Genomic DNA, 21,310 nt, shown 5'->3' with positions numbered 1-21,310 from the left:
AGTTCAGGTCTGGCGACTGGCCAGGCCACTCCAGGACCTTGAAATGCTTCTTTGGGAGCCCCTCCTTAGTTGCCCTGGCTGTGTTTGGGGTCATTGTCATGTTGGAAGACCCAGCCATGACCCATCATCATGCCAAAATCTCGCAATACATGACCTCATATTTTTTTTTTTTTTTTTTTTTGCCAGCTTGCACTCGACCGAGACGGACGCACTTTTCTCTTCTCCCTCCCTCATCTTTCCTGCTTCTGTGGCGTGTTGTCTGTGAGGCTGCAGCTTTGCTCTTCTGGAAACGACAAAAATGGATCTGTTAAAGTGGTCTCTGAACGCAATTGACACTATTTTTTCTACAAGACATTCGGGAGCGGAGGACCCGACCTGTCCTGCCGGGACGCATGTGATGGGTTACGTGATGGACTCGTGGAGGAGATGGCAGGTCATGTGCCTTTACATGCTTTCTGTGGAGGACGTCGAAGATGTGTACATATTCGGCTTGGTGGTGACCGGCTTTCTGATGTGTGGTGCGGGCACTCTGCTGGTTTACCGGAAAATCAAGAAAGTGGAAGCAGCTTTGATTGGTCCTTCCAGGCTGCCCTATATGATTGATTCGATTGGGAAGGCAGTGGCTGCGCAGTCGGCGGGGGTTAACCGCGCGTTGGAAAACATCTCGAGCAAGATTGCAGCCCTGGAAACCCGCTTTGACCGTCTGTGAAGACCACATTCTACATTCAGATGCATTGAGAGCCACTCTGTTCTCAGAACTGTGGAATCTTTCAGGCGTCTGCTAATCTGGCTATTCATTTGGCTTCCCCAAATACAGCTGCACTTCAAGGTCGCTGTGATAAAAACCTCCTCAGAAGATCAACACTTAAGCCTTGCTCCCTGGTCTTCCCCCCTCCCCTCAGCTTCTCCAGCTGTGACGTTAACTGTGTTAGAACTGTCCAGGACTGCTCAGACTGCGCAGGGCTGCTCCCTCCCCCCTGCAGGATTGTCGGACAAGGCCGTTGACGGCGCCGAACAGGCTGCCTCCGGAGTGTTCTGATAAACTGGTCCTTTCAAATCTCGGTTGTCGTCCTGTGTCCTTGTTTTTGTCTGTGATTATTGTTTTTCTGTGCTGATGGGGATTTTTTTTCCTCATTGCCGCTGTGTAATGCAGCGGCTATGAGGGTTTTTTTCTTCTCCTTTTCCCTCGTGTTTTGCTTTCATATATATGTTTTATGTACCGGGCCGGCCTATGTGTTGTGTGTGTGTTGTTTGTTGCTGTTGACCAAGGCAGGGATGTACATCTGGAGCTGGTCCCCGGGCGCCTAATGGCGACTTCTGCTCTCATCCATCCTCCCTTCAATATGGTGCAGTCGCCCTGTCCCCCTTGCAGAAGAGCACCCCCAGAGTATGATGTTTCCACCCCCATGCTTCACGGTTGGGATGGTTTTCTTGGGGTTGTTCTCATCTTCTAAACATGGTAAATGGAGTTGATTCCAAAAAGCTCTATTCTGGTCTCATCTGACCGCATGACCTTCTTCCATGCCTCCTCTGGATCATCCAGATGGTCACTGGTGAACTTCAAACAGGTCTGGACATGTGCTGGCTTGAGCAGGGGGACCTTGCTGCCCTGCAGGATTTTAAACCATGACAGCATCATGTGTTACTAATGTAATCTTTGTGACTGTGGTCCCAGCTCTCTTCAGGTCATTGACCAAGTCCTCCTGTGTAGTTCTGAGCTTTCTCAGAATCATCCTTACCCCACAAAGTGAGATCTTGCATGGAATCCCAGACCAAGGGAGATTAACAGTCATCTTGTGTTTCTTCCACTTTCTAATAAATAATCATAACAGTTGTTGTCATCTACCAAGCTGCTTACCTGTTCTCCTGTAGTCCATCCCAGCCTTGTGCAGGTCTACAGTTTTGTCCCTGGTGTCCTTAGACAGCTCTTTGGTCTTGGCTATGGTGGACAGGTTGGAGTGTGATTGATTGAGTGTGTGAACAGGTGTCTTTTATACAGGTAACAAGTTCAAACAGGTGCAATTAATACAGGTAAAGAGTGCAGAATAAGAGGGCTTCTTAAAGAAAAATTAACAGGTCTGTGTGAGCCAGAATTCTTGCTGGTTGGTAGGGGGTCAAATACTTATTTGCAGCAGTAACATACAAATACATTATTTAAAAAATCATACATTGTGATTTTTGATTTGTGATTTGATTGTGATTTTGATTTTTTTTTTTTAGATTATGTTTCTCACAGTGGACATGCACCTAAGATGAAAATTTCAGACCCCTCCATGATTTCTAAGTGGGAGAACTTGCAAAACCGCAGGGTGTTCAAATACTTATTTTCCTCACTGTATATATTCTCACATATATATATAAACAGAAATCAAATGCAGTGCGTGTTGAAAGAGGAACAAAACTCATGTATTTATTCCAGCTGTTTGTCTTCCCAGACATCGTTGTATACTTTACACAGTTGTTTGTTTACAAAAGTTTAGTTTTGAATGTCCTTCATTATATAGTCTCCACTTATTTGAGATCTGCTTGAGAGGCTCCATGTTTAATTCAATTTCATCTCACACAACCAGTTAAAATGATGCTGTTGACATTGGCCATCATACCGTGTCTGCATGGGATTCCCATGAAAATAAAAGGCACCACAGTCCTCACCATTAGGACCGTGGTTGTTCGGTTCTCCTGGGAGCCAGTACCTTTAGAAAAATAATTGAGAAATAGGCGTTTACATTGTTTCTGTGATACCAATCTGTCAATATGGAAAAGTACAAAAACAATTGTGCCTTGCATTTCCTTCATGCGTCATGAAGGAAATGAGGGGATAGATATTGTACATAGATATTAAAGTCAAAGAGCTGCAGCGTAGTAGCTCCTGAGGACTCTCTCAAAGACTGTTCTTACTCTGGTCACCTTCTGTTTGACCTACTAAAAACTCTAAAAAGAATAGTCCAACAACAAAAAACATCTCTCTCTCTCTCTCTCTTTTATGTGTGTGCATGTGTGTTTGTTACCCATTCTACACACTTGTAATAGAGAAGAATTTGTCATGTCACTGTATATTTCATGTCACTTTAGTTAAGGTGTAATAAGTTGCATTGCATTGTGTGTATGTTGTCATCATTAATTTCCAAAGAGCAATTTGTGACATTCATGAGACTAAAGTGAATGACGATAAAAAGGTGAGCGGGTCGTGATCTACTATAATTTAATTTAATTTTAACCTTTATTTAACCAGGTTAGTCCCATTGAGATCGAGGTCTCTTTTCCAAGGGAGACCTAGACAATTAAAAAATTCCCAATTCATCTAACTTGCATGTCTTTAAATGTAGGAGGAAACTCACACAAACTCCACACAGAAAGGCCACAAGTGGGAATCGAACCCATGACTTTCTTGCTGTGAGGCAGCAGTGCTAACCACTAAGCCAACATGCTGCCAATATCTATAAATATAAAAGGCCTTCTGGCACGGTTTGTGTTCGCTATGCACAGCCACAGTAATTACGCAATAGACACCAAACTTGATATGATGAGTGGGGGCACTTTGAGCTTCCGACATAGATAGAAAAGCGCTATATAAATTCAGTCCATTTATGATTCCTGTGCTTGAGTAGATGTGATGTTCATGAACCAAAATCATACAATTTTTGATTTGATTTGATTTATTTGGCAATAAAATACATGTACATACAAACAACAGTGTATTAAATTGCAGAGGATAGCACAATAAAGCATAAAAGTAACAACCAGTAAAAGGCACAAAATACAAAAGGAGAAATACTGAGCAAAAGCACAAATGAGAAAATAATGGAAACTAATAATACAAATATAAACTTTGACTAACTAGAATTTGAGACATAAACTGCTGTTTAACATGTTTTTTCAAAGTATGTTTCGTATGTAACATCTTAACAGAAGCAGGTAACTGGTTCCACAACAAATTACATGTGCTAAAGGAACTGGTGGGATTTATGTGAAAACTACCAAAACTAATTCTGGTGCAGTTATGACCTGACAAGTAAAAGTTGGTTCTCATGTACATTGGAGACATTATGGTAGATGCTGTATACATGATTCAGGTTCAACTGCTTAACATGGTAGTCAACTGGTATACCTAATTTCCTAAATTCATATTAACCTATATGGCTTTTGGGAGGTAAGTCCAGTAGATATCTGATAACCTTATTGTGAGTAACTTAAAGCCTAGATTGGGTCCTCTTAGAGAGTCCAGTGTTCCAAGAACTGCAAGCACAGACAATGACCTTGAATCAAAGCAGAAACCAGCCATTTTTATTGATTTTAGATCAGATTTTCTGGCATTCCTGCAACTCAAGTCTGAGAGCATGTGCACTTTGCCGCATCCATAACACCATGGAACCGCCTTGGGTCCTGGAGGGCAACCAGTCTACCTGACTGGTTCCCAGAAAGGGATTGATCAAATGTCACGACTAAATAAGTAACTTGCTGCTTTTATTCAGTGTCACTTCCACTACACTTGACACTTATTCTATCATACTGTTTGAGTTTATGTTTTGAACCAGAATGAATAGACCCAAGGTGTAGTGAAAACGTATTGTTAATCAACCACATTTGTACAGATGAAATCTCGACACTTCAGGGCAGCTTTTATTTCTGTCACGTTCTTGCCTGAAATAATCAGGGCTGAATCATCTGCATAGAGCAAGAGCTTGCACTGTTTGGCAGCTAGCGCGTCATTAACGTATATCAGAAAAAGAAGTAGTCCAAGTATTGAGCCTTGCAGTACACCACAGGTTATGTTACATTCAGGAGATGTGGTACTATTTACATCAACAACTTGTTTTCTGCCAGTTGAGTATGACCTAAACCAATCTCGAGTCATTACTTAGGCCAAGCACTTTCTCACTTTCTCAAGAAAAAAACAAAAGACACGAATCTCAATAAAGAGGATTCTGCATGGTACAACTGCTTTTGACAAATCTTTCAGAATAAAAATATGTAGAGATGTATATGAAGGAGAGTGTTTTCCTTTGTGAAGGTGTACCCTCTCTGAGCGCCCTCTATATGTCCACAAAGACCTCATTCCTAATATATTTAATCAGAAATCAAATGTAAGCCGTGCAACAGACTCCTGTCCTGTCCATGGTCCACCCTGGACAGGACCCATAATTGGAGTAAGCAGATGAAGATGAATGATTGTGAGAAATCAAATATAATGAGTGTTTGAGATCTGCTTGAGAGGCTGCATGTTTACTTTAATTTAATCTCACACAACCAGTTATACAGATGATATTGGCATTTTCCATCATACCGTGTCTTCATGGGATCTCCACTAAAATAAAAGGCACCACAGTCCTCACCATCAGGACCATGGTTGTTCGGTTCTCCCGGGATCCAGTACCTTTAGAAAAATAATTGAGAAATAGGCGGTTACATTGTTTCTGTGATACCAATGTGCCATGTACTTATAAGCAATATGGAAAAGTACAAAAACAATTGTGTCTTGCATTTCCTTCATGCGTCATGATGTCATCTCGACTATGAGTACAGACTGCTGGGCCAAGTCCACAGGAGGAACAGTGATCAAATTTTAAGTATTTTGGATCTGTTTTGCCCCAGATTGCTAATAGACTTTGAAACATTAACAGTCTTTTGTGAGGAAACGTCACTGGAATGCATGACCAAATTGTCCACTGAGACTCTCCATATCAATAATCACATTCATATTTAGAAATTGAACAGCCTGTGAGATGCTCACGTTTCCACCTGGGTCACATTGTTAATCCAGACCCACTTTTCCTCGGTCTCAATGTCAGTGAGGCCAATCCAGTACCCATTCTCCCACCAAGTTTTGCTGGTGGAGTCAGTTTTATAGTTGTCATTCAGCAGTTGCTGTGAGAGAAAACACACATTTTCCACATGATTTTAATTTTTTAATTACAGGAACAACAGTAGACTGTAAACCAGTATTGATCAGTATGTCTGGTATTTATATTGTGTATTTATATTTGCAAACTGTTGCCTTTTTTACTTTCACTTTTGATACTCTGTGTGCTTCTTACCCTGTGTGCTGCTATGCAATGCTGCTAGAACCTTAATTTCCCTGAGGGAGTCTTCTGAAGGGATTAATAAAGTTCTTTGTAATTCAATCTAATTTATCATTTTTCACATTGTGAGTCTTACTCCCTGTAAACACTGCAAAAACACAACAAAATGGAAACAGATTTTCATGTGATATGTGAGCCTGGAGTCTCACATTATGGTTCTTGGCTATCTTCACACCTGCCTGGCACATATTGCAGAATTAGCTTAGTTAGCTACTCCACAAGTGTAGTTTTATGATGGTTCAAATCACATTTAATTAACTTAGTACAGAATGAGTTTAAAATATTGTCTAACACTTTATATTTACATTCTTACAATAAGTGTTAACAGGTAATAAGGGCTTTAAATCCTTAAGGTGAGAAGCTTGAATATCCTGGAGGGGCTCGGAGTAGAGCTGCTGCTTCTTCCGCTGAGGTGTTCTGGGCATCTTTTGAGGATGCGTCCTGGTTGTCAGCTGAAGGAGGTCTTCCACACATGTCCAGCTGGGAGGAGGCCCCTGAGGAGATCCTGGATATGCCGGAGGAATTACATTTCCCAGCTGGCTTCGGAAAGCGTCTGGATCCCCCAGGAAGAGTGAGAGGACTTAGCCGAGAATAGGGAAGCGTGGATTGAGCTGCTTGATGCACTGCCACCATGACCCGGACACAGACAAGTGGCAGAAAACGCCCTTATATCATGCACATTAACATTAAGTACCTTCAGCTTCTCATTTATTTATTTATTTTGCCTCTCTCGGTCACCGCAGCAGATCAGAGGTGGATCTGCACATTGATTTGGCACACGTTTTACGCCGGCTGCCCTTCCTGACGCAATTCCACATTACATGGAGAATGGGCAGGGGTGACCTTGAACAGCGAACCTTTTGCATTGCTAACTAGCGCCTTTAACAGCTTGGCCACCACCCTGTTACGTGTTAATAACACCGTACAAGTATTTTGTATTCCTACAAGCATCATAAACACATCTAGTGTTTGATTAGAAGGTATTGCTCTTGCTGTAGATCCAGTAGCTGCAAAAAGTGTAGTTAAATGTTAATGTGCATAGGTAACTGCAAGTAAATGTATAATTAATTATATATCCATTTCAATAAAGTAACAGGAAAAGCAAAATAATGACACAATAGGCAATTTGGTTAAACACACAGCTCCTGGTCTTCCATAGAAGTCCCCCTATCCACAACTTGGTTAAACACAAACAATGTCGAAAGGTTCAAGTGTCTTCTATGATTTTTCATAAAAGTCACTTGGGTCAGTGGTGAAATGAGATAGACTAACAACAGGTCCTGCTGTTGACTAAATGTTTAGATTTCTCTTTGGAGGACTGAGAACTTTCATGGATAAACTCATGGATATTTGTGTTCCTAATGATTTTATAAACTATTAGAAACTAATGTGTTCATAAACTATCACCACAGTTCTTATAGTTGCTCATTAATGTAATTATGCAATAATAAAGTGGTTATAGCCTTTGTTTTTTCTCGTTAACATATGTAGAAGCATTTTTAGGTCCTTATTTGAACTGTGTATTCTCTGATGAACTATCAAGTGTCCTGATCTGAACTATATGTCCTCTGGTTGAACTAACAGGTGTTCAACCCAAAAAAGGGCTCTATTAGTCACTCGGCCTGTCAGGTACTTTCCAAGTTGGCAGCAGAGTTGGCTGATATCCCAGCAGTAATGAGCCCGCAGGTCAGGTGCACCTGTGGCAGATGCTGTTTTTTTAAAAAAATCAGTTGTAAATCCTTCAAGTTTTAATGGGAGCGTTTGTCACATTGAAATAATGACGTAACACCTGCTTAGGGTTCACTAGAGGACGCTTCCAATAGAAAACCATGTCTTGGGAATAAAATAAAAAAGTCGAAGGAGGAGTGATGCCCGCGGGTCTCCAATATATAGATGAGCGCAGTTGGCGCATATTCACTCTCTCTAGAGGGCTCAGTTTGTATAAGCTCTGTTTCGGATGCTTAAATAAACTTAAAAACTCTGTGCATTTTGTCTTGCTTAAGGCTGAATTATTTTAAAGTGTTGTGTTCTTTTCTTGCAAACCACCTGCAATCAGTTTTGTGTTATCTAAAGAAGACATCCTGAGACGACCAAAAAGAAGGACCACGACAGAACTTGGCGAGCCAGCCAGGAGGGTCCAGGGGCATTCCGGCAGCCTGGGACAGTCTAGCTCATCCCTCCAGACCGTAAATAACAGTAATCACGACTAAAAAGTAAGCAGAAACCTTTTATAACTTCTGCATGATCTGGAGGAGTGAGTCTGGATTTCCGCCCAAGTTGACAGGTGATATTTTTAATTGCCTCTTACCCAAAAGAACCGGGACTAAGAAAATTGACAAGAGACCAAAAAAGATAAGATTGAAAATTCTCAGGCCTTGTAGACAGAATGCCCAGAGGGTGAATGTGTGTTCCCGGGAAAGAGAGTGTCTGTGTGAGTCAAAGGTCAGGAATGTTCATGAACTCTGGTGCGGAAAAGAGTGCATGGAGAACTAACATGGATGCTTGGGGAATAATTGGTGTTAAAATTCATTACTAACATGCCAGCTGATAGCATGCACTGTAGGGGTTAATTTAGGGAAGTATACTGACAAATAGGTACAAGGTAATACAAGTTTATTTAAAGAAAAAGAGACTGAAGTAGGATAAGTGAGGAAAAAGAGATTAAAAGAGAATAGTGCAGAGAAGCACAAGATAAGCGCCTGAGGGGGCGCAATAGAAATACCGTACGTGATAAGGAGAATAAATAAAAGTGCAGAGGAGCACAGCTGACAGTAAGTAAGATGAGCTCAATAAAGGACATCCTTTTTTTAAGAAAAGAGAAAAAACTATAAAAATAATGGAGAATCGGTGCAAAATACATGAGAATTAATGAAGCAGAAAATAGTGCAGTAAGGCACCAAATACATGCTTGTGGGGCGTGGGAGAAATATAGAAGTGAAGATTAGTGCATACTGAAGAATAAGTAATTAAGTGCAGAGTAATATGAGTTTTTTTTTTATAAGAAAAGAATTGGAAAAAAAGAGTACTTTGAGTGCAAAGGCACATTAAGCTCACTAGACATAATGTACGCTTGGAGAGCGTAGGAAACATACAAGTGAGAAGAAAGTGCAGGAAAGCACAGTATACGCACGCGAGGCGCTGTAAGGTGAAGTAAATGAAATATTGTACGCTCAGAGAGGAGCTTGTTAAAAATAATATATTAGTTCAGGGGTAGGCAACCTGTTCCAGAAAGAGCCATGAGGGTGCAGGTTTTCTTTGCAGCCACTGACTCCACCAGGTGATTTTACTGATTAATATCACTTTGAGCAGATGGAATCAGTTAATCAGTGAAATCACCTGGTGGAGTCAGTGGCTGCAAAGAAAACCTGCACCCTCATGGCTCTTTCTGGAACAGGTTGCCTACCCCTGTATTAGTTGCTGGCAGCGCCGGAGAGCTGTCTAATGTGAAGAAGAGATACATACTCAAACAGAACACATTGGTGTTAAGTGATTAAAAAAGTTGTTTAAAGCCACGGAGTGAAGAGTGGCAGAAGTCTAGATAGAGATATATAGAAATTTGTTTTTAATAATTTTGTGTATAAAGCTTTTAAAGATTGTTGTGTGGGAGAGCAGAGAGTAAGCGGGGAGTTGCAGGCAAGCTGTGAGAGCTTGCAGGCTGGCTGACATACAAGATTAATGTGAAGAGTACGAGGAGGAGGAGACGTTTGGACTTGGGAGGTGCATGACAGGCAAAGAGGAAAGTGAGAAACAGAGACAGTGGAGAAAAAAGACAGGAGAAGAGACTGCTATGTAAATACAGAGAAGGTAGATATTATTTCAAAGAAAGAAAACTAATAAACAAACATAGCAGAAAAAGACAAGAGAAGCGGAAAGTGAGAAATTAGAAGGAAAAAAGAAAGTCAGGAGCAAAGACATTAGGAAGTGTTAGGGTTGTAAGAGGACTAAAGAAATAAAATTGGTTACAAATTAAAAGAGTTAAGGATCAGATTATAGTGAAAAAGCTGACAGACTGATCAGTGCTTGGGACAGTCATTGATGGGAGACTTAAGTGATGATGAAATAATATTCCCAGAACATTACTTGACTGACGGAGACATCGAAACCCAGGGAATCAGGACACATTTTTGGCTGGAAAGGACCTATTATGACAGTGTAGGAGCAGAACATTGGCAGGACGAACAAGAGATCAATCAGAAATTATGGCAAATTACTAAGATAGTCAATTTGAAGCAAAAGAAAGAACAATTCCCTCTAATTAATTGGGAGCTGCTGATAAGACGTCTGTTGCATCAGGGTTTAACCCCGTGGCTGGAGCTGCTTTGTGCTGATCCTAATAAAGAAATTAGCATACCATTAAATCATTTAATAACACTACCAACCGATCCAGGTGAAGAACTGTTTTCCTAGGTTGACTCTGACTGTGGTCCCAAGGAAGGTTCGGTGGGAAACAGGTAAATTTGCATATTTAGTTAAAGAAAAAGAAGACGGACAAAACAGTTGGAAATTTAATCCTTTTAAGGGTTTAAAGTACAAAACAGGTGTTACAGCCGGCAAGCTATTGGTCTGGATCAGGACAGCCCCTGAGGGACTATCAGAACACCATAGAAACACCTCACATAGCGTTTGTCAGGGTTACATGGGTAACTCTCAAGGTCGGGAAAGTACCCCGCTAGACTTAGTACTAAGAAAGTATCCAGGAAAACGCATTAAAGCCAACCAATGTATGAGAAAGTGGCACAAAAGGTCACATGGGGGCAGGCAATGGCCTTTGGAAGGATCATTTGATCCGGTGACATGTGAAGCAGTTGCTGTAGAAATACAGAAAAAAGAAATTAAAGATCAGCAGAAGAACATGAATAACAACAAAAAACGCACTGAGGAAAAAGAAGTTTTGGCCTTGTTCAAGCAGGAAGCACAAAGCCTACAGCAGAAAAGAGAAAAAATGTCAGAGGAAAAATCCAAAGAGACCAAAGCCAGTGCACCGAGCTGGGAAGCAGAGCCACCCCCACATAAACGTCATGATATGGGAAAGACAGCTGGACAGTTTGTATTAGGCACTCATGAAGAGGACCAAGGCATGGATGTGGAGGGCAAATTCACACTGACACTAAAAGCTCGAGAGCCACAAGGAGACAGGTCCTCGATCTGTCAAATGGATCATACAAGGTCTCCAAGTCCAGAAGTAAGTGGTTTCCCATCACGACCAGTAGGGGGGGCCACATATAACAGTGACACTGAGGTAGACGAAGATAGAGAGAGAGACCTGAAGTCTCCACCTGCGCCCCGAGGTCCACTGAAAACCGTCCCCTCCCAGCATAAGTCAGCCGACTGGACCTTCTCAGGCTATAGAGGCTCTAAAGAGTGGCACACTGGATCTAGCCAGAAAAGGTAATGAAGAACTAGCTGAGCAACTTCGGCTAGCGGAGGAAAGAATACAAAGACATAGGGACGCCGAGGAAAGAAGAACACTACAACAATCGACGCCCAATCGAGGGAATCACATTATAGAGCCACCCACCTGTAAGATTTCTGGTGAGGTCGTCATTGAGAGTGCAAAAGAGGCCCGACTCAGGCAAAGACAACAATGTGTAGCCAAAGACATAACGGCTTTAGAACAGGATATAACCAACTTGATGGACCGCCTGGGGCCAGTCAGTCGCACTCGATCTGGAAGACAGTATGGAGCCCCACAGAAGAAGAGGAGGACGAAGACCTCATATGCCCACTGGTGGTCAGAAATGGTCATCATGTGTACACCCCATGGAGCTGGACAGACATGGTGGGGCTGGCCAACAGGCTGCCAGACATCACCCAAGGAGCTGGGAGATGGATAACTGCCTTAGAAGAAGGCACTGCAGGGGTAACCTTGTCTTTAGGTGACATAAAAGCCTTGCTAATGCATGTAATGGGAAAACATGACACTGAAGAACTAGCAGAAAGGGTTGGACTAACACAGATGATGGGCACTAATCAACATGATGAAGTCCCCTTTAATCGCTATAGAAACTCCATGTGGGAGGGACTGAGAAGAAAGTACCCTGAGGTCTTGGACCCCTCTAAATTGGATGATGAGGAGTGGAAACCTGAAGAGTGCCCAAAGAAGTTCCTGCACAGATTCCAGAAGAGATGGCAGAGGAAACAGGAAATGCATGGAACCATTCCCCAGCAACTGAAATCCTGTTCAAAATAACTGTAAAAAAGGCTCTACCGGAAGCGGTTCAGAAAGCCCTAGATGGAGTCGTGGGACTATCAAAAATGAATTGGGCCTTATACTCTGAGCATATTTGTCACCATCTTGAAATCTACAAGAAAGAGAAACAAAAAGAAGAAAATGCAGCCAAATCCCTGACGAAAAAATTGGTGCAGATGCAGTTGGGAGAGCTAACCAAAGTCAAGAAAGAAAAAACGAAGACCCAGGCACCAATGATGACCCCTGTTCCTTCTGAGCCAGCAAGCACAGGCCCCACAGCAAACACTGCTGCCAGTATACAGGCACCTGTGGTAACAGCCACACAGAGCCCCCCAAGGAGCAGCAGGAAGCACTCCTGCAGGAGGAGTCTCAGCACCGGTGGAGCATCACAATCACTACCATAGCACTGGCACACCCGGGAATGGACCCACCTACAGTCATGGTGAAGAGGAGAGCCACGGAACTTTCAGGGTCCCAGAGGAGGGTGGCGAAGGAGGATCTCGCCAACCTTCATTTGGAAGCAGATTCCAAAACTCGGCTCCCAGTAACAGTCAAGCGGGACCGCCTACGGGACCAACACCCCCAACAGGGGCTCAACCTTCTAATGAGTGTTGGAGCTGTGGACACCTGGACATCGAATGAGAAATTGTCCAGCCTGACCTTGGTTGGACCCTCTGCCTATTGGCAATAGGGGGGCCTAGAGAAGCCAGAGGGGGAAACGGTGGCATGGCTATTTCTATGATACCTAAGGAAGAGCCAACCGTCACCATTAATATACAAAACAGAGATTTCCCTTTTATGGTGGATACAGGGGCAACATAGTCTTGTATAGGGAAAATGGGCGCTCATCTCCCCCTCTCTGGGTCTGTAATTAAGACCATCGGCTTCTCTGGGAAAAACTCAAATAATACCTTTTACACGCCCACTTCCTGTAACGATTGCAGGAAAAACAATTGAAACACCCGTTATACTCACAAAATACACCTGTGTACTTGCTGGGATGAGACATTTTATGCAAACTACAAACCAAGATAGTGTGTACCCATCAAGAACTGCAAATACACTTTCCTGACGAAGCACTCACCAACATTATGGTGCTTATGGACATGGAAGACACGTCCGAACTGTGCAACCCATGGTATACTGGCTGAAGTTACAACCAGAAAATTCAAATCTTCAACTGGAATGGGAAAAATGGAAGCCCTGGGCAGAACAACATTATGCAGCAGTATATACACCTAGTTTACCTTTACATGTCACCATGATGTTCGATGCCAAACAAGAACAAACTGACTATGCATGCTGGTGAGATGCATTGATGAATCAGCGGCTGTTTCACATAACCACCACAGAAATTTATTTAGGCCCCCAAGGGGCCGCAGCTTCTGTCAAGCTAACTTCAGCTGAACAACAATGGTATCAAGTGCCGAATGCCATGCCTCATGTGACCCTTTTAGTCTCAGAAAAGTACGAATCCCATGACCTAGGTCCAATGGTAAAGACAGCCTCAGAAGTTGAAGAATGGCAAAACATGGAAAATCCACAAGTACATCTGTCGAAAGACCAGCGGTTTATACGAATTAACTTAAAAGTAAATGATGAAGCTATAGCCCAAAAAGTGGAGCTCAATCCTAGACCAGAGGGACAGATGGTGTTATCGGCCCAACAAGAGAAATTGTTAGAGCAAATACCACCGGTGGTGTGGTCCAAAAGCAAAACAGATGTAGGACTAGTAAAAACAGCCTTACCAGTAAAAATAAAAGTAAAACCGGGAGCAAACTGCCTCACCAAAGGCAGTATCCATTAAAACCTCAGGCTGTTGAGGCATAAAACCGGTAATTAAGGGGACTAATGGCAGCTGCAATACTCCTATCTATCCTATCCCTAAAAACAATACCAAAGAGTATCGGCTGGTACATGATCTGCGTCCTATCAATGCAATAATAGAAATGGATGCACCTGTAGTACCTGATCCGCATACTATACTATCAAGCATCCCTGCTGGAGCAAAATGGTACACAGTAATCAATCTGTGTTCAGCCTATTTCAGTGTGCCTGTGCACCCAGATTCACAACATTTGTTTGCGTTCACATTTCTGGGACAACAGCTAACGTATACACGGCTACCTCAGGGACTGAACCTGTCCCCAGCCATCTTTAACAAAGTCCTGGCTGAAGATTTACAACACCTTGACATACCCAGTACATTGGTGCAATATATGGATGACCTCCTTATTGCATCAGAGACTCAAGAACAGTGTGAAAAAGATTCATTAATTGTATTGCATGCATTGGCAGATGGAGGTCATAAAGTAAGTAAGGACAAATTGCAGTTCTGCAAACAACAAGTAGAATACTTGGGAAGACAGTTGTGTGGGACCACGCGATGTATAGCCCTAAGCCAAGTGGAGGCTATAATCAAGGCTCCCAAACCCCAAACAGTGGGACAAATGCTTTCATTCCTTGGGATGGCAGGATACAGTCGGCCGTGGATTTGTGATTATGCTATAAAAACTGCACCTTTGCGTGCCATGATCAGAGCTGCGGGGCAAACAAACAATGCAGCTCTCCTCATCTGGACAGATGAGGCAACGGGAGCTTTTGAGGCCCTAAAAACAGAGATGCAAACTGCTCCAGTTTAGGCAACCCAGATTATGGGAAACCTTTCCATTTGTATGTTACTGAAAAAGCTGGTTATGCTTGTGCTGTACTAATGCAGGAAACAAACGAAGGAAAACCACCATTGGCCTATTATAGTACAAAGCTTGACAACATTGAAACAGGATTGCCACCATGCTATCAGGGTCTAGCAGCAGCTACCTTTGCATTTCAAAAAGCATCATCCATAATCACGGGACATGCAGTAGCATTGTACACGTCGCATCAATTACATGCCCTGCTAACCAGTCAACGTTTTGTCCTAACACAAGCTAGATGCGCTGGATAGGAAGTTGTGTTGTCCGCTCCAGAAATAACAATACAACGTTGTCACACGGTGAACCCCGCCACCAAATTGACCACACGGTTAGATGGCACTCCACATAACTGTGTGGCAGAGACAGAGAAATTCTTGAGAGCCAGAGAACATTTGTATAATCACGCCATAGATGCAGATCTAACCCTGTTCGTGGACGGCTCATGCTTTCGGGATGCCACGGGATGCATGCGGGCATGGGGATTGTTAAACTAAACACTGATGGCGAGACCTTTGAATTACTGGAGTCCCAAGGAATTGATCAGCCTTGTTCAGTCCAACTGGCAGAAATCAAAGCCTCAACTATGGCTTGCCAGATAGCTAAAGATCACGTGTTAACATCTACACAGATTCAGCCTACGCTTATGGCGTATGTCATGTACATGCAAAACATTTGGAAACAGAGGGGATTCCTGAGAGCAGATGGCACCCCTGTCACTCATGGAGAAGCGATTCCCAACTGTTACAAGCTCTCCAATTACCGTCTGAGGTATCCATCATTAAATGTGCAGGTCATCAAAGAATAATAACATCATAGTTCAAGGTAACAACCTAGCAGATGACACAGCTCGCAAAGGAGCACCAAGGGGAAAACATGTTTCCCCTGTTAACCATCCAAGATTGTGCCCCACTGGTTTCACTTGAGGCACTGATAGTGGCTCAAAGTAGGGCCAGTGGAGAAGAAAAACGAATGTGGGCTAAACGAGGCGCTATTGAGACACGTAGTCAGGGGCCAGCGGACAAACTGTGGCGCAGTAGTCATGGACATTTTGTGTTACCCACCAATTTATTACGACATGCAATCATTTGGGGTGCACGGACCCGATCATGTTTCGCGAGTCCAAATTATGAACAAACTAAAAGCTGTCTGGTGGTCACCATATATGGCGGCTACGGTGGACCGTTTGTTGAATGAGTGTGAGGTATGTGCGCAGTACAATGTCTGGAAATCATTCACAGCCCCTTTAGCCCACATTCCGGTCCCTGATGGGCCATTTAGAAGTCTATGATGGATTTCATAGACATGGGAGCTGAAAATCAGTTAAACGAATGAGATATGTTTTGGTAGTGATATGTAGATTCAGCCGATGGATTGAGGGCAGTAGCCTCTCCAATCAAGACCATAAAACGGTAGCCAAGTTCTTGTGCCGAGACGTTTTTTCCAAGATTTGGCATCCAGATACTATCTCATCTGACAACGGTAGGGCTTTTGTAGCCAAGGTTACACAAGAAACATTCAAACAATTGGGTATCAAACAGAAATTTGGGTGGGTTATCACCCCAATCAAATGGGGTGTTGGAACGGGCTAATTGGCATTTTAAAGAGCAACTAGCAAGATCATAGCAGACAGCAATGGCAAACTAACCTGGCTGGATGCGTTGCTGCTTGCTCTATTGTCAATGCGCTCACAAACTACCGACTAACCCATCTGAAACCATTTGAAGCTCTCACAGGTCAGCCGATGGCCCTATTCATACCTGAGAGGACCCTACGATAGGACCGTCGCTGGAGCAGCTACAAGACGAAGGCATAATGATCTGAGGCAATACCCAAAATACACAAAACTATCTTTTTGCAGGTCAAAGGTGCTACAGAAGACGGAGAAACGAGATTCCACTTGAAAATCAGACCATCCAGCCTGTGATCTGGGTTACCGTCAAGGTGTTCAAAAAGAAGTGAGACAGGCCCCGCCCGAGAAGGTCCTTTTAAGTGATTCTTGCCTCACTACAGCAGTCAAAGTAGAACGGTAAGGACACTTGGTTCCACTTAAACCACTGCTGTAGGGTTGGTGGCCCAACGCCCCTGCAGCCTCGGCAAGCTCGTCTTGCCAGAGCCGCGGGCCAAGGGGGGAAAGTGAGAGAAGCCAGGGACCCTACAGCAGCACCGAGGGATGGCCACGCCTCCCTGCAGCCAGAAACAGCCAGAGGGAAGGCCACGCCTCCCTGCAGCCAGGCGAACACCAGCCAAGGCGCTCACAGAGACTGATTGAACAAAGACGACGCATGGCTTCAGAGAGTAGTGGATCCCTGCCAGATAGAGCAGCGACAGACTCAGATGCAGACTCAGAGTCAGAAACAACTGGAGATGCAGACCAACAGACAGACAGAGATGCAGACCGACAGATAGACAGGCCACAGGAGACATCAGCCTCAGACAGTAACTCAGCAGACTTACCGACAGAAGAACCACAGGAAGAATCAACCAGACAAAGCACAGATACACCACACACCCTAGTGATAGCTCACCTAGCGCAGCTCACTCAGTAGCACATCTAGTAGCACACTCAACCAACACCAGAATAATGATTAGGGAATTATCAAGGGGTTGACGATACTACTGGTGGTTAGTATGGGAGAAAACAGACGTCCCAAACATACAATGGACTGTGCCGTGGCTATGGCCGCAATAGCAACTAAACAGGCAATCTAAACACAGAAAAACATATATTTGGCATAAATTAAAAAGCCTATAAGAACATATGACTACAGGGAAAGCTAGGGATCACATACAATCAACATAGAGGTAATTTGTGATAAAAAAAAGGATGCAGGAAACCAAGCAAGTAACTGTTACAGTACATGAAGCCCACAAAATGGTAAAAATCAAACCAAGGAAAAGAGGACAATTAGAAGCCTAGAACAAGCAATCACTTAGGGAGATGGGATCCCAGTACAGACCTAGCCTGCACACAGGGTTGAAGACCAATTTTATTTACCAATGGTTAAAATTTTCCGCTAGACAGATCAGTGAAAGCCTTGCTAGCCTGTCACCGAAAAATGTGATACCTCAGGCTAAACCCCTACCTGATATCAACAACTGTTATAGGAGTCCCCAACATAACTTAGACCAAGCAGAGTGCTATCCACAATGTGTTATGAAAATGGCAGTAGTGATGAAAAATATGCTGCCGACAGTAAATTTTGTCCAGTGCCTCTAAGTACAGAAGGAACCCTCCCACCTATGATTAAAATAGAGAAAGGGATGATACACCCTTTTTGTATAGCTAAAGGCTTAGCAGCACAATACATAAGCAATTGCAGGTAGGGATGACCCAGTCAAAACACCACATACAGTGTATGCAAAAGCAGCAAGAATATAAACCGGCCAAAGCATCATGGAACATTACCATATGTCACACCCTGCCAGCAGTAGGCATACAGTGTGAACAAATAGTACCGGCCACAGGGGGGTCTGTAATTGGACTAAATCTCATCCATGCTTCATGGGTATCTATCCCAATTTAGCTAAGGAACGGTACCCTTAGCTGACATCTTTTGGACATGCCGACAGAAAAGAAACTCCTATCATCCCTGTCCCCTAATTGGAAAGCCTTTGTGCCCCTGTGATGCTCACAGGAGTAATAACAGTAATTGAATGCCAAATTCAATACAAACCATGCACAGAAACTTCGTAAGAAAAGAGGAATAATGACATTTAAAAACGATACAACATCACAGTAAAAACGGATACCAGAAGGATACCCCGACAATTAGAAGCCATAGACAGTAGCAGAGTTAAAGCAGATGAAGATGGGGACAAATGGGGATGGGCATTGGCTCTGTTCGGGTTACTCCAAAAGTTCGTTCTAGGTTCCAGGAGGTGCAGTGGATTAATTATTGTGGTATAATCAACAAAGATATTTGAATTGGACATTGGCAGCTGTGGGAGCCTTATCCAAACAACTGCACGCCACCTCGCTAATGACAATGCAAATAGATTAGCTATCGAGATGATGATGGCTGATGAACAAGGAGTTTACGTTATGATCAAAGCCACCGAATGTTGCACAGCTATTCCCATGCGTACAGGGAAGATGGAAATTTGACAGAGCTCTTAATCACACTTGGGGATATGCAACAAGAACTATTAATACTCCATAGGAGGAGAAATGAAACTGACGATTCTGGATATATGTAGGGAATGGCGTAACTATTGGCCCACTGTTTACACTATTTGGGGCTTTAAGGAGAGGGTGGATATCATGGAAAGACTGTTATATCAGATAGGTGTAGTCTGGCACTAATAGGGGTGGCGGTCTTGCTGGTAATATGTTGTGGTATTTCATTGCTTGAGAGGCGCCATGTTTAATTCACATTAATTCAATTTCATCTCACACAACCAGTTAAAATGATGCTGTTGACATTGGCCATCATACCGTGTCTGCATGGGATTCCCATGAAAATAAAAGGCACCACAGTCCTCACCATTAGGACCGTGGTTGTTCGGTTCTCCTGGGAGCCAGTACCTTTAGAAAAATAATTGAGAAATAGGCGTTTACATTGTTTCTGTGATACCAATCTGTCAATATGGAAAAGTACAAAAACAATTGTGCCTTGCATTTCCTTCATGACGCATGAAGGAAATGAGGGGATAGATATTGTACATAGATATTAAGTCAAAGAGCTGCAGCGTAGTAGCCTCCTGAGGACTCTCTCAAAGACTGTTCTTACTCTGGTCACCTTCTGTTTGACCTACTAAAAAACTCTAAAAAGAATAGTCCAACAACAAAAACCATCTCTCTCTCCTCTCTCTTTTTGTGGTGTGCATGTGTGTTTGTTACCCATTCTACACACTTGTAATAGTAGAAGAATTGTCATGTCCCTGTATATTCATGTCAACTTAGTTAAGGTGTAATACGTTGCATTGCATTGTGGTATGTTGTCATCATTAATTTCCCAAGAGCAATTTGTGACATCATGAGACTAAAGTGAATGACGATAAAAGGTGAGCGGGTCGTGGATCTACTATAATTTAATTTAATTTTAACCTTTATTTAACCAGGTTAGTCCCATTGAGATCGAGGTCTCTTTTCCAAGGGAGACCTAGACAATTAAAAAATTCCCAATTATCTAACTTGCATGGTCTTTAAATGTAGGAGGAAACTCACACAAACTCCACACAGAAGGCCACAAGTGGGAAATCGAACCCATGACTTTCTTGCTGTGAGGCAGCAAGTGCTAACCACTAAGCCAACATGCTGCCAATATCTTATAAATATAAAAGGCCTTCTGGCACGGTTTGTGTCGCTAGGCACAGCCAGTAATTACGCAATAGGACACCAAACTTGATATGATGAGTGGGGGCACTTGAGCTTCCGACATAGATAGAAAAGCGCCTATATAAATCAGTCCATTTATGATTCCTGTGCTGAGTAGATGTGATGTTCATGAACAAATCATACAATTTTTGATTTGATTTGATTTATTTGGCAATAAAATACATGTACATCAAACAACAGTGTATTAAATTGCAGAGGATAGCACAATAAAGCATAAAAGTAACAACCAGTAAAAGGCACAAAATACAAAAGGAGAAATACTGAGCAAAAGCACAAATGAGAAAATAATGGAAACTAATAATACAAATATAAACTTTGACTAACTAGAATTTGAGACATAAACTGCTGTTTAAACATGTTTTTTCAAAGTATGTTTCGTATGAACATCTTACAGAAGCAGGTAACCTGGTTCCACAACAAATTACATGTGCTAAAGGAACTGGTGGGATTTATGTGAAAACTACCAAAACTAATTCTGGTGCAGTTTATGACCTGACAAGTAAAAGTTGGTTCTCATGTACATTGGAGACATTATGGTAGATGCTGTATACATGATTCAGGTTCAACTGCATTAACATGGTAGTCAACTGGTATACCTAATTTCCTAAATTCATATTAACCTATATGGCTTTTGGGAGGTAAGTCCAGTAGATATCTGAGAACCTTATTGTGAGTAACTTAAAGCCTAGATTGGGTCCTCTTAGAGAGTCCAGTGTTCCAAGAACTGCAAGCACAGACAATGACCTTGAATCAAAGCAGAAACCAGCCATTTTTATTGATTTTAGATCAGATTTTCTGGCATTCCTGCAACTCAAGTCTGAGAGCATGTGCACTTTGCCGCATCCATAACACCATGGAACCGCCTTGGGTCCTGGAGGGCAACCAGTCTACCTGACTGGTTCCCAGAAAGGGATTGATCAAATGTCACGACTAAATAAGTAACTTGCTGCTTTATTCAGTGTCACTTCCACTACACTTGACACTTATTCTATCATACTGTTTGAGT

At 42.7% G+C, this 21,310-nt stretch overlaps 1 long non-coding RNA gene across 1 annotated transcript; it reads right to left on the bottom strand.

Moving 5' to 3' along the window:
* Positions 1–1,502: 1,502 nt before the first annotated feature.
* Positions 1,503–5,868, bottom strand: LOC117501091. Its single transcript, XR_004557926.1, has 3 exons — positions 5,732–5,868; positions 5,137–5,374; positions 1,503–1,513 (listed from the first exon to the last, which is right to left on the bottom strand). It is a non-coding gene; the product is annotated as an uncharacterized LOC117501091 (long non-coding RNA).
* Between the last annotated feature and the right edge of the window lie 15,442 nt (positions 5,869–21,310).

This window comes from Thalassophryne amazonica, chromosome 19, assembly GCF_902500255.1.
Source record: "Thalassophryne amazonica chromosome 19, fThaAma1.1, whole genome shotgun sequence".
Taxonomy (NCBI): domain Eukaryota; kingdom Metazoa; phylum Chordata; class Actinopteri; order Batrachoidiformes; family Batrachoididae; genus Thalassophryne; species Thalassophryne amazonica.
This window is presented reverse-complemented; position numbering and strand designations above follow the sequence as displayed.